Below are 13,706 nucleotides of genomic sequence, written 5' to 3' on the forward strand. Positions count from 1 at the left end.
GAGGCGGGGGGCGCCAGCCCCGCCCAGATGTGCGGCATCAGGGCATGCCCCGGGGGGTTGGCAGGGAGCGGTGCCAGCCCACAGCGCCATCCGGCGGGCACAGGCGCGGCGCCCTGCCTCAGAGCTAAGATACGGGGGGGGGGGACTTTTTTGGGAGGGGGGCTGCTAACCCACAAAAAAATCAGTCCGGTCGCAGACAAGCGAGAAGGGGGGGGAATCAAACCCCAAACCCCTTCCCTGACGGGGCCCCGGACTGAGAGGCTCCGTCTACACTATGTCTAGTCTTTTGAGCACACCCCTGGTTTCAAAATGTAACGGGCTCTCTCGCTATTCCGACATCCCGGTGAACCTCCTTCCACGAGGAGTCAGGGACGTTTCGGAACCGCGGGGGCTATTTCGCAAGAAGTGCTGTAGAGACCGCGCCAAATTTCCAAATGCGCTGTTTCGAAATGGGCTCGGAATCAGCTACGCAAGGTGTGGAGCTCAAAGTGCGGCGCTTCTTTCGAGCTACGGGTGCAGTGAAGACCCACCCAGAATGAGAGAGACAGCTCCACATTCCCCTCACACACCAGAGCCTCAAGGCGTGGGGGGGAGCAAGCTAGTAGATTTTGTGTGTTCCAGCCCCAAAGGAAAATGGCAGGCGGACTGGAGCGCTAGCGTGGGCTCCCCTATGCTGGGGGGAGTTCCCGAGACTCGAGGACTGGATCCAGGCAAGCTGGGGGCTGCATCCCGCCCCTGGGGCCTTGTGAGCAAATGACGCCTAAGCGACAGATGAATGTAGGCCCCTAACAGAGCAAACTTTCAATCTGTTGGCAGGGAAAAGTTATTTACTTGTTCCCATAATATAAGAACTAGGGGCCACCCAATGAGACTAATGGACAGCAGGTTTAAAACAAATAGAAGGAAGTTATTCACGCAGCACATAGTCAATCTGTGGAACTCCCTGCCTGAGGAGGTTGCGAAGGCTAGGACAATAACAGGCAGGGCTCGCCAAGCGGCGGCAAGCCCCACTCACCAGCCGCGTGTTTCTGTGAGCTGCGCATGCGCAGACCGTGCTGCGCCAGCTGTGCTGGCTTGTAATCTACTCACCACGGGCGAGTAGATTACGTGATGTGTTGAGCCCTGACAACAGGGTTTAAAAGAGAACTAGATACATTCATGGAGGTTAAGTCCATTAATGGCTATTAGCCAGGATGGGTAAGGAATGGTGTCCCTAGCCTCTGTTTGTCAGAGGTTGGAGATGGATGGCAGGAGAGAGTTTGCTTGATCAGTACCTGTTCGATTCACCCCCTCTGGGACACCTGGCGTTGGCCGCTGTCAGCAAACAGGATACTGGGCTGGATGGACCTTTGGTCTGACCCAGTACGGCCGTTCTTACATTCTTAAGGTTCAGCTCGGCGGGATCCCTGCAGCATGGAGTCCCGAGGGGTGCAGTGGGGTCATAATGTTTACGTGTCTTTCTTTGAATTGTTGTTTGGGGGTTCCAATTCCCCACTCCTGCCCTCCCCCCCCCCCCCCCGACACACACACACATCCAGCTTTCTGTAAGACATTTTCCAGGAAGAGGCTCTTTCGGAAGGTGTCTGTGGAAAACATGAGTGGAGGCAACATGCGCATTTACTATTAGAAAAACGTGACTTTTTAACAAAATACAGGACTATGTAGCACTTTAAAGACTAACAAGATGGTTTATTAGATGATGAGCTTTCCTGGGCCAGACTCACTTCCTCAGATCAAATAGTGGAAGAAAATAGTCACAGTTTTCTTCCACTATTTGATCTGAGAAAGTGGGTCTGGCCCAAGAAAGCTCATCATCTAATAAACTATCTTGTTAGTCTTTAAAATGCTACATAGTCCTGTATTTTGTTTCAGCTACACCAGACTAACACGGCTACATTTCTGTGGCTTTTTAAATTATTTTTGTTGCAGTAGCACATTAAAAGCCTCATTCTGGAAAAGGGCAAATATTGTGCCCATCTATAAAAAGGGGAATAAGAACAACCCAGGAAACTACAGACCGGTCAGTTTAACGTCTGTCCCAGGGAAGATAATGGAGCAGGTAATTAAGGAAATCATATGCAAACACTTGGAAGGTAATAAAGTGATAGGGAATAGCCAGCATGGGTTTGTGAAGAACAAGTCATGCCAAACTAATCTGATAGCTTTCTTTGATAGGATAACGAGTCTTGTGGATAAGGGAGAAGCGGTGGATGTGGTATACCTAGACTTTAGTAAGGCATTTGATACGGTCTCGCATGATATTCTTATTGATAAACTACGCAAATATAACTTAGATAGGGCCACGATAAGGTGGGTGCATAATTGGCTGGATAACCGTAGTCAGAGAGTTGTTGTTAACGGTGCTAAATCCTGCTGGAAAGGGATAGCAAGTGGAGTTCCTCAAGGGTCTGTTTTGGGACCCGTACTGTTCAATATCTTCATCAATGATGTAGATATTGGGATAGAGAGTACGCTTATTAAGTTTGCAGATGATACCAAACTGGATGGGGTTGCAACTTCTTTGGAGGATAGGGCCATAATTCAAAATGACCTTAGCAAGTTAGAGAAATGGTCAGAGGTAAACAGGATGAGGTTTAATAAAGAGAAATGCAAAGTGCTCCACTTAGGAAGGAACAATCATTCCATACATACAAGATGGGAAGCGACTGTCTAGGAAGGAGCATGGCGGAAAGGGATCTAGGGGTCATAGTGGACCACAAGTTGAATATGAGTCAACAGTGTGATGCTGTTGCAAAAAAAGCAAATATGATTCTAGGTTGTATCAACAGGTGTGTTGTAAGCAAAATTCGTGAAGTCATTCTGCCGCTCTACTCTGCACTAGTTAGGCCTCAGCTGGAGTACTGTGTCCAGTTCTGGGCGCCACATTTCAAGAAAGATGTGGAGAAATTGGAAAGGGTACAGAGAAGAGCGACAAGAATGATTAAAGGTTTAGAGAACATGACCTATGAAGCCAGGCTTCATGAACTGGGCTTGTTTAGTTTGGAAAAAAGAAGATTAAGGGGGGACATGATAGTGGTTTTCAAATATCTAAAAGGGTGTCACAAGGAGGAAGGAGAAAATTTGTTCCTCTTGGTTTCTGAGGACAGGACAAGGAGTAATGGGCTTAAAGTGCAGCAGGGGAGGTTTAGATTGGACATTAGGAAAAAATTCCTAACTGTCAGGGTGGTCAAACATTGGAATAAATTGCCAAGGGAAGTGGTGGAATCTCCCTCTCTGGAGATATTTAAGAACAGGTTAGATAGACATCTGTCAGGGATGGTGTAGACGGAGCTTGGTCCTGCCTTGAGGGTGGGGGGCTGGACTCGATGACCTCTCGAGGTCCCTTCCAGTCCTATTATTCTATGATTCTATGATTCCAGGATCAAAATCCCATTGTTTTGGAGGTTCTATATAGATGAGTTCTTACTCCGACACCTGTATAATCTGTATAATATGACAAGAAATCACCAGTGGAGAAATTCAAACAGAGGAGATTGTACAACAGGACACGGTTGTGACATATCACAGCTTAGCCACTGTCAGATATATTGGAAACATCCAGTGTCCTCTGTAAGCTGTGCACTTGGATAGCCACCCAGGAGAGACTCAAATGCCGTCCAGCTCATTAGCAGAGCACCCACGGCTGGTAGCATGTGTTCCTCCTGGTGGTACACATCCACACATCACAAAATTTATTCCACGCATGGATGGGGAAAAAATTAGAGGGAACAATGGAGACATCACAGAAAGTTTTAAGGAAGGCTTTCAAAGATGATATAATCAAGGGCAGGGTTTTGGGAAAGCATTGGTGGGGGGTCAGCAGCCCTGCAAACATGCTTATCTTGGCTTGCTTATCTTCCCGGTCTCCTGCCAATAAGGGAGCGAGGGAAAAGTACATGGATTCTGTGCATGCCCCTCACTCCTAGCTTGTGAAGAGAAGGGGCAGAGGAGTAACTCACAGAACTCAAGTACTTTCCCTTCGCTCCCTTATTGTCAGGGGAACAGGAAGAAAAGCAAGCCCCACTGACCCACACACCCACTCAATAGCTTCCTGGATTTTTACCAGGAGCTACTCACATGGCAGAAGGCATTAAAGAGCTTGAAGGAAAACATCTCGTGAGCTGCTATCACTGGCAGAGCAGAAGCAGGAACTGACACCTTGCTAACATTTGAGTTGATAGATTGGGCAAGGCTAAGCCATAGAGGGCATTAACGGTAAAGAACATGAGTCTACGTGGGAGGCGGAGGAAAAGAGCGAGCCATTGGAGTGATCAAACAGGACAGGGAACATGATGAGCAGTCAGAGCAATGAGCCAGGAAAATGATGCTTGTAGCAGCATTTTGAATGGATAGACGAGGGGGCAAGATTGCGTTTGGCAACACCAAAAAGGACAACGTTTCAGCAATCAGAGTATGAAACGATGAGGGCTTGAACCAGAGTTTTGAATGGTGAGAGGCGAAAACAGGAGTGAATTTCCTTCTAAGCAAAGAAAGGCTGGAATGTACCCTACGGCTGTCTCTACACTTGGAAGTTTTTCCGCAAAATCATCTGCTTTTGCGAAAAAACTTGCCAGCTGCCTACACTGGCCACTTGAATTTCCGCAAAAGCACTGACGATCTCATGTAAGATTGTCAGTGCTTTTGCAGAAATACTATGCTGCTCCCGTTCGGGCAAAAGTCTTTTTCCGAAAAACTTTTGCGCAAAAGGGCCAGTGTAGACAGCAGAGAGTTGTTTTCCGCAAAAATGCCCCGATTGCAAAAATGGTGATCAGGGCTTTTTTGCGGAAAAGCACGTCTAGATTGGCCACGGACACTTTTCTGCAAAAAGTGCTTTTGCAGAAAAGTGTCCTGCCAATCTAGACGCGCTTTTCCGAAAATGCTTTTAATGGAAAAGTTTTCCGTTAAAAGCATTTCTGGAAAATCAAGCTAGTGTAGACGTAGCCTAGATGTTTACATGGCTCCATCAGCCGTTGAACTTCTCTTCTAAGGCAGGGGTTCTCACAAGAATTTTTGTGTTGGCCTTACACCCACTCTTGCTGGTCCCCGCTCTGACAAGTTTTCCTAAAATCTTGAATTACCTTTAGGAAAAACAAATGAATGTGCACATGGACATTTCCAAATCATTGTAATTTATGTAGGGCCTTTTTTGGCAGTCTCAATAATAGAAGTAATGTACAGTTCTCTCTATTCTTTACTGGACCTGAACAAATCAAAATGCTTTACATGTCCTTGTCTCTTTGGTGGTTATTTCTTTTGCTTTTTGGTTGCTTTTTTGAAGACTTGCTAGCTACAGGTTGAACCTCTCTAGTCTGGCACTTTCTGGTCTGGCATGATTTGAGTTAGCTGGATGTCCACTTATCATGGGTGTGGCCAAGTTTCTAGCAGTCCCATAAAGTTTGTTTATAGCCACCAGTCCTGGCTCTCAGGGTATGTCTAGACTGTATCCCTCTGTTGGCAGAGGGACGCAGATTAGGCAGGTCGACATTGCAAATGAGGCAGAGATTTAAATATCCCGCACCTCATTTGCATAAAAATGGCCACCACATTTTGCCGACTCAGCACTTTGTCGGCAAAAGAGGCAGTCTAGAGGGGGACCTGTCGAGAAAGAAAGCCTTTTCGACAGACCCCTTATGCCTCCTGAAAGAAGGTTTACAGGATCTGTAGAAAAAGGCTTTCTTTCTCGACAGGTCCCCCTCTAGACTGCCTTTTTTTGCCAACAAAGTGCTGAGTTGGCAAAACCTGGTGGCCATTTTAATGCAAATTAGGCATGGGATATTTAAATCTCTGCCTCATTTGCAATGTCGACCTGCCTAATCTGCATCCCTCTGCCGACAGAGGGAGGCAGTCTAGACATACCCTCCATGTTCTGTGCTCTTATTTAGCTCTAATTTATCCCTACATGTCTTTTAAGAGCCCAATAAACAGTGGAAGTGTTGGTAATCCTGCTGGACAATATTGACCTCCTGTGATTAGACAAATTCTCTGTTTCAGCATAGGGATGTAAGAGACCAGTCAACTATCCGATAAGCAAGAGCTTATCAGATAGTTGACTAGTGATGTGAATGGTCACTCCCCCCCGCCCCACACACAACTTGCTGCCTCTATCAGAAAGAGGCAACAAGGGGGAGGAGCAGGAGTTGGTGCTGGTGGGAGCCAGCTTAAAAGTTGGTTCCCCCTAGCACCGTCTCCGCACGGGGCAGGAGAGGTAGAGGTATAGCAGGATACAGCGTGAGCAGGGACTGAAGCAGTCTCTGCTGCGCCACTTCTGCTGAGATTCTGCTTTTGAAATGTACAAGAGCCCCACTGGGGCTCTTGTACATTTCAAAAGCAGAATCTCAGCAGAAGATTTTGCAGAAGATTCAGCAGAAGATTCCCTGCGGTGCTTCTGCATTTGAACGGTAGTAAGAGCCCAGTAGGGCTCTTGCTACAGGTCAAAGGTGGAGGCGCTCTTATAGACTAATGGAATAGTCGATGGAAATCCCATTGACTATACGAATAGTTAATTAATCTAAATTTAACATCCCTAGTTTGGCACCAGTCATGTCCTATGGGTGCCAGACTAGAGAGGTTCAACCTATCGTAAGTCTGATGCTGTGAAAACTGATACCTGAAAGTTTGTTAATATCGCTTTCTCCAGTGGACTTACTAGCTAGCTGGGAGGCAGTGTAAAGTGACATTAACAAACATACAACTATTGGTTTTCAAAGCACAGCCCCAGCAAGCAGGGGACAGATTAAGACCTGGATGGAGACAGAGGCAGCCAGACTGCAGCAATGAAGGAGTGAGTCCAAGGTTGGATATATTTGCATATGTACTTGCATGTACATGCCTTAAGTTGCGGCCCTCAGGCCCAGATGCCTCCCAAATACCCCCAAAGTAAATGAAAGCTGTGAGTGTGGGTGGGAAGAAGATTGCAGACACCGGAGCACAGGTGCCTGCAATCCACCAATCCCTAATGGACCCCGAACTCATCATTCCAGAGGCCCAAGTCACGGTTCAACCCTTCACGGCAGACTCTTTGGACCTGCCAACAGCCAAGTTGCCTGTGACGTACAAGGGTTGGTCAGGAAATTGGACTTTTGCAGACTATGATGATTATCCCGTTCCTATGCTGGTGGGAAAGGACTTGGCCAACCATGTGAGACAGGCTAAGAAGGTGGGAGTGGTCACACGCAGCTGGCCTAAGCAGGCCACCATGCCTGACCTGGTTCTTGAGCCTTTCACAGGAGACCCAGATGGAGGTGGCGGAGCCAGACCCCAGACCAGCGGCTGCAACAGCAGCAGCGGATCCAGTTCCTGAACTCCAGGTGGAACCAGCCCAAGAGCCGGAACTGGTGGAGCAGCCAGTGCCAGGATCAGAACCAGCCACAGAGGGCACCTGCAGCGGCAACTGCGCCTGCGCAAAAGGTGCCGCCGGAGCCTGCAACGCAGCCCAGTGCACCTGCCGAGAGTGGTTCACCACCAGCAGAGACACCCCCATCACCTGCACCGCTTCTGGAACAAGTCAACACAACACAACTCAGCGGGGAGCTGATATCTCCAGCATCAAGCAAGCGGTTCCAGGCAGAGAAGGAAACAAATGAAAGCCTCAAGGGAGCTTGAATGGTGGCCCGGAGTGAGCCTCCACCTCTTAGCTCTTCTAACAGGTCCAGGTTTGTGGCAGAAAGAGGACTTTTATACAAAGAGACTCTGTTGGACACAAGAAGAACTGGCATCCTCAAAAACAGTTGGTCGTTCCAACTAGCCCACGAGCACCCGCGTGGCCATCCTGGGGTAAACAAATCCAAAAACCAATTGAAAAAGTCATTCCACTGAAGGGAAATGGGCAAGAATGTGCCTAGTTATATCCGGTCTTGTGAGGGGTGCCAGCAGGTGGGAAAGCCCCAAGACTGGGTCAAGGCACCTCTCATCCACTCTCCGTAATAAAGGTTCCATTCCGGTGTGTGGCTGGGACTATTCTGGGTCGTTTCCATAAAAAAAACCCAAAGAAAAGCAATCTATATGAACTTCCATGGATTTTGCCCCCCGATGGCCTAAAGCAGTAGCTCTACGGAACTCCACAGCCAAAAGCTTGTGCCAGGCACTGACAAATATTTGTGCCGGGGTAGGTTGGCCCTCCAAGATTCTTATGGATTCAGGAACTAACTTCCAGGCAGGAACCATGACACTTTTTTGGAAAGCCCACGGGCTGACCCAGTTGGTGGTCACCCCTTACCACCATCACACAATTGGCCCGGTGAAACAATTTAATGGAACTTTGCAACTATAATATGCAAATTTGTAAATAAACACTCCAATGATTGGAACCTGGTGTCGCAGCAGTTACTGTTTGCCTACAAACATGCAGCCCAGTGGTTCCCAAACTTTTCGGCATCACGTCCCCTTTTTGATTTTTGAGAACCCCCCCCCCCCATAGCAGCAAAACTTGTTGAGCAAAAAAAAAAAAAAAAAAAAAAAGGGAACTGACCGGGGCCAAAAAACAAAAATAGCAGCACAACTTGGGGGGGGGGAATTGATGGGAGGGCCAGGTTTTGGGAACCCATGATCTAGCCCATCCCAGTTTGGGAATCTTTCCCTTTAAGCTTGTTCATGGGCGTGAGGCTAAGGGGCCATTGCAATTAGTAAAGCAGCCCTTCTCCAAAAACTAACCTCGTGGATTTTGTGGGCAAACTGCAAAACACCATCAAAAACTCTTTAACCCTTGCTCAACAAAACTTACCACAACTTCACCACAACTTACTCTTGTGGTAAAGGAGCTTGGGGTATGCTTCTGGAAGGAGTTGAGGTGATTCTTCCTGGGTTTTAAAATCTCCCAGTGCCAGTGACTCTGTGACGCTGGGGAGTTTTTGTAAGCAGAGCCTATAAAGGCAAGGTATTTTAGGGTCTCTTGCAGGCCCCCATCTTCTGCACTCAGAGTGCCAGAGTGGGGAACAGCCTTGACAGCTCCTTTGAAAGATTCGAGGTACCTGCATATTTAGGGCAGCGTTCCATGTGCTAAGGATCTCCTGTTGCACTTGTTTTCCTCTTTACTGACGTTACTATTAAAACCATTAAAAAACACCTGCTTGCCTTAGCCACACAGAGACCCAATAAAGTGAATGGGACCATTGGGGAGAGAAAAGCAAGCAAGACGTATTGGCTTTAAAGAGATTTGGGAAGGGGGGGGAACAGGAGCCTTAAAAGCTGGTTCCCTCCAGCACCATCTCCAAGGTGCCGTCTGCCTTCCCCTCTCCCCCCTCCCCGTGCAGCAGCAGGGGGTTCAGGGGGTAGGGGAGCTGCTGTGAAGCAGCCTCTGCCCTCAGTGGGCCCAGGTTTGCTGCAGGCAGAGGCTGCTCCAGCAGCAGCCCCTATCCATGGCCAAACTCAGCCTTATCAAGTAGACCATGGACAGGGGCTGTTGGACCCGGCGCGAGCCAGGACAGAGCAAGCCCAGCTCAGTCCTGGCTCGTGTCAGTCCGGGACCACTGTGGCTTTGCATTTTAAATGCAGTAAGAGCTGGTAAAATGCAGAGCCACAGTGGTTCTCAACTCTGTCCCAGCTCGCACCCATCTGGGACCTATCCATGCTGTGGCTCTGCAGTTTAAAGGTCGTAGGAGCCTGGCTTTCACACCCAGCTCCTACTACATTTGAACTGAAGAGTGAGCGTGACTTCTGGACCTGTGCGAGCAGAGAGAAGAGAGCCTTCCCTTATTGACTAATTGTGGAGTTGATACAAATGGTATGGACTGCACAATTCGTCAATTACCTGCCTCTCAACATCCTTAGTTTACATCCAGGCCCTGCTGCACCCCGGTGCTTCAGCCTGGGAGCAGCTTTTGGGGGCTAGGGCTCACCTTGCTTGCCCCATCACTCCGGCCAGGAGGGTGGGGGCAGGGCTTACCACCCCATCCCTTCTGTCCTGCTCCCCCCATTCTAGCCCACCCACCCCCAAAGCCGGGGCCATTGCCATCACTTGTGTATATGTGTGTGTGTGTGTGTCTGTGTGATTGGCTCGCAACGGAGCAGGGATTAGGAAATGTGCGTTGTCCCTGTTGGATACTGCTTGCTGCACGTTTTCCTGAGCAGGCGAGAAATGTCTCTAGGCAGAGGGACTTCCCTGGATTAGCTGCAGCTCAGAGAACGGCTGTTACTAAGGCTAAAAGGAGCATGCCGTTCCTTTTGTGGGATCCGGATGTATTTCTAATGGACGGCTAGGCAGCCAGACGTCTGGCTGCATTGGCATGCAGTCCATGAATGCTGTACTAATAAAACACAGGCTTGTGCTTAGTTTTGTTCTGCGAATTTGAAGTTCTGCTGAATCAGTCCCAGATTACCAGTGCCTGCTAGCTGCTAATGATTTTTGGTCACCAGCTGTTTGACTTGGAGTACATAAAGTCCTGGGTAAAAGGCTGCCTGTACTAGATCTAAACTTCTGTCTTTCGGTGATGGAAAAATACATTTATATTGATTGTGTGTTTATGTATTCAAATCACAGATAAAGCCAGGAAAAAAATTATACTTTTCTATACAATAAGATCAGAACATAAGAACGGCCGTACTGGGTCAAACCAAAGGTCCATCTAGCCCAGTAGCCTGTCTTCCGACAATGGCCAATGCCAGGTGCCCCAGAGGGAATGAACAGATCAAGTGATCCAACCTCTGTCACCAGTGCCCAGTTTCTGATAAACAGAAGTTAGGGACACCATTCCTGCCTCTCCTGGCTAATAGCCATTGATGAACCTATCCTCCATGAATTTATCTAGTTCTTTTTCCAACTCTGTTAAAGTCCTGGTCTTCACAACATCCTCCGGCAGGGAGTTCCACAGGTTGACTGTGCGTTGCATGAAGAAATCTTTCTTTTTGTTTGTTTGAAAGCTGTCACCTATTAATTTCATTTAGTGACCCCCTAGTTCTTGTGTTATAGGGACAAGTAAATAACTTTATTTACTGATTTCACACCAGTCATGATTTTATAGACCTCTGTCATATCCCCTCTTAGCCATCTCTTTTCCAAGCTGAAAAGTCCTTGTTTTATTAATCTCTCCTTACATGACAGTCGTTCCAGACCCCTAATCATTTTCTTGCCTTTTTCTAAAATTTTTCCAATGCCAAGATATCTTTTTTGAGATGAGACGACCACTGCGTGCAGTATTTAAGATGTGGGCGTACCATGGATTTATATGGAGGCAATAAGATATTCTCTGCCTTATTCTTTATCCCTTTTAAAAAGATTCCTAGCATTCTGTTTGCTTTTTTGACTGCTCTTGCTCATTGAGTGGATGCTTCTGTTACTGCCTCCCTGTTCTGGTATTCAGTCGGGATGTTAGATAGTGTGTAATTGAATAGTTATGTAACTGCATTACATTTTAGCTGTTATATGACAATTCAGTAGTCCCCAAAACAGAGATAGCGGGGAGCCGGGGGGTGAGAGGGGTGTAGTTGATAAGATTAATTGATAAGCCCAGGCTTATTGGTTAATTGTGTAACCATTTACGCATTGATAACCCTACTATTCAGACTCTGGAGAGATGACACATTTTCCAGGAGAGACAGGAAAATGTTTTCTCTCAAATAAATACTGTTAGCAAACCAATAATTAGAGAGCTAAAGGAAGTTCTCAGATAATAAAGCCATACAAGTGGCTATTTCAGTATTCAGAATTAAAATCGATTGCTCAGCAGAAGTTTGCCATTCACACTTACTCCAAAAACTAATAGCTTAATTTGGATGGAGTGGAAACTCAGGCATACCTTTATTTGGAAAGCAGGTTTGGCCATACCCTAAAGCCCCTGCTGGCAAATATGTAGCAAGTATTCACAAGACTTGCCCCATTGGGTTGGGGTGAAAATACTGAAACTGAACTCCAAGCCAACTAAAAGAGTCACTTTCTTTCCCATTCTGACTATTCCAGAAAAAGCAGCTGTAAGTTATTAAAATCTCATTTTAAAAGCATCAATAACCGGGTTAGAAAACTTGACGGAAAATAGATACTGAAATTATTCTTTCCAATCAAGTGTTACTCAGCTTGAACCTCTTTCGTTTGGCGTCCTTGGGACCTGACCATGGGAGGCCAATATTATCTAGGAGCATTAGCAACACTTCCACTGGTTACTGGGCTCTTAGAAGTTGTTTAGGGGTAAATTAGAACTAAATAGCACCAAACGCTGAGAGCTAGGAGTGGTTTACAAACGAATATAAGAACATAAGAACAGCCAGACTGGCTCAGATCAAAGGTCCATCTTGCTCAGTATCCTGTCTGCCAACAGTGGCCAATGCCAGATGCCTCAGAGGGAGGGAACACAAAGGCTACGTCTAGATTGGCATGATTTCCGGAAATGCTTTTAACGGAAAAGTTTTCCGTTAAAAGCATTTTTGGAACAGAGCGTCTAGACTGGCATGGATGCTTTTCCGCAAAAGCACTTTTTGCAGAAAAGCATCCGTGGCCAATCTAGACGCGCTTTTGCACAAAAAAGCCCAATGGCCATTTTCGCAATCGGGGCTTTTTGGCGGAAAACAAATCTCAGCTGTCTACACTGGCCCTTTTGCACAAAAGTTTTGCGCAAAAGGGACTTTTGCCCAAATGGGAGCAGCATAGTATTTCCGCAAGAAGCACTGATTTCTTACAGTAGGAAGTCAGTGCTTTTGTGATAGAAATGTAGCCGTGTTAGTCTGGGGTAGCTGAAGCAAAATGCAGGACAATGTAGCACTTTAATTTGTGGAAATTCAAGCGGCCAGTGTAGACAGCTGGCAAGTTTTTCTGGAAAAGTGGCTGATTTTCCGGAAAAACTGGCCAGTCTAGACACAGCCAATAGGTAATCCTCACTTGATCCCTCTCCTGCCATCCATTTCCACCCAGACAGAGAACAGGGACACTGATCCTACACATCCTGAGTAATAGCCATTGATGGACTTAACCTCCGTGAATTTATCTGGCTCTTTCTTGAACCCTGTTAAAGTCCTGGTCTTCACATCATCCTCTGGCAAGTTTGTAAACAAACTCGATGGGACAGCCCCACACCCATGAAAAGCGGACACGGGGCTAACTGGAATCATGCCGGATGACAGCTGTCTCTAGACCAGAGAGTTCTGGCCTAGCGAGGTTCAACCTGTCTAATATTCCTGACAAACATGATCGATATTTTCACGACAGGTGAGATTAGAACATCGCCAAGCATCCCACGCTGGGGTGTCGTGTAGGTGACCTCAGATGGCTTCATTCTTCATGTTGAAGCCGGCTTGAGACCAGCTTCGTGGGAATTCTCTTCTGCACAGTTTGGGGCCTCCCCGACGGGGCGGTTCAGCACCTGGAGCCGCCAACTCGGGACGTGTGTAAACGCAGGCGGAGGGGATCCGCTCCCCCAAATCCTGACCGAAGAGCCCAGCCTCTGTATTCGGTTCCTGCCAAGTCCCTTGCGCCGAGGACCGAGGGTGACTCACCGCACGCTTGTTATTATTCTGATCTCTGGCAGGCAGGCGGCAGGCTCTGCTCTCTGGCTCGCAGACGATGGGCCAGGCATCGGGGCTACGGGACTGTGCCGGGAACCGGCTTGGAGGCTGAAGGCGGCGCGCACCGCCCGGCAGGGGAGGCTGCAGCGGTGCCCGGCGCTCGCCAAAGCGTCGCCAGCTTGGATCGCGCTCCGCAGCCCCGCGCCAAGCTCAGCCCTGAGCCGGATTCCCCGCCGCTGGCTCCGCTCCCGAAGCCCGGTCCCAGGCTGCTGGATCGGGCC

The sequence above is a fragment of the Pelodiscus sinensis genome, chromosome 29 (assembly GCF_052426305.1).
Source record: "Pelodiscus sinensis isolate ZL-2025 chromosome 29, ASM5242630v1, whole genome shotgun sequence".
Taxonomy (NCBI): domain Eukaryota; kingdom Metazoa; phylum Chordata; order Testudines; family Trionychidae; genus Pelodiscus; species Pelodiscus sinensis.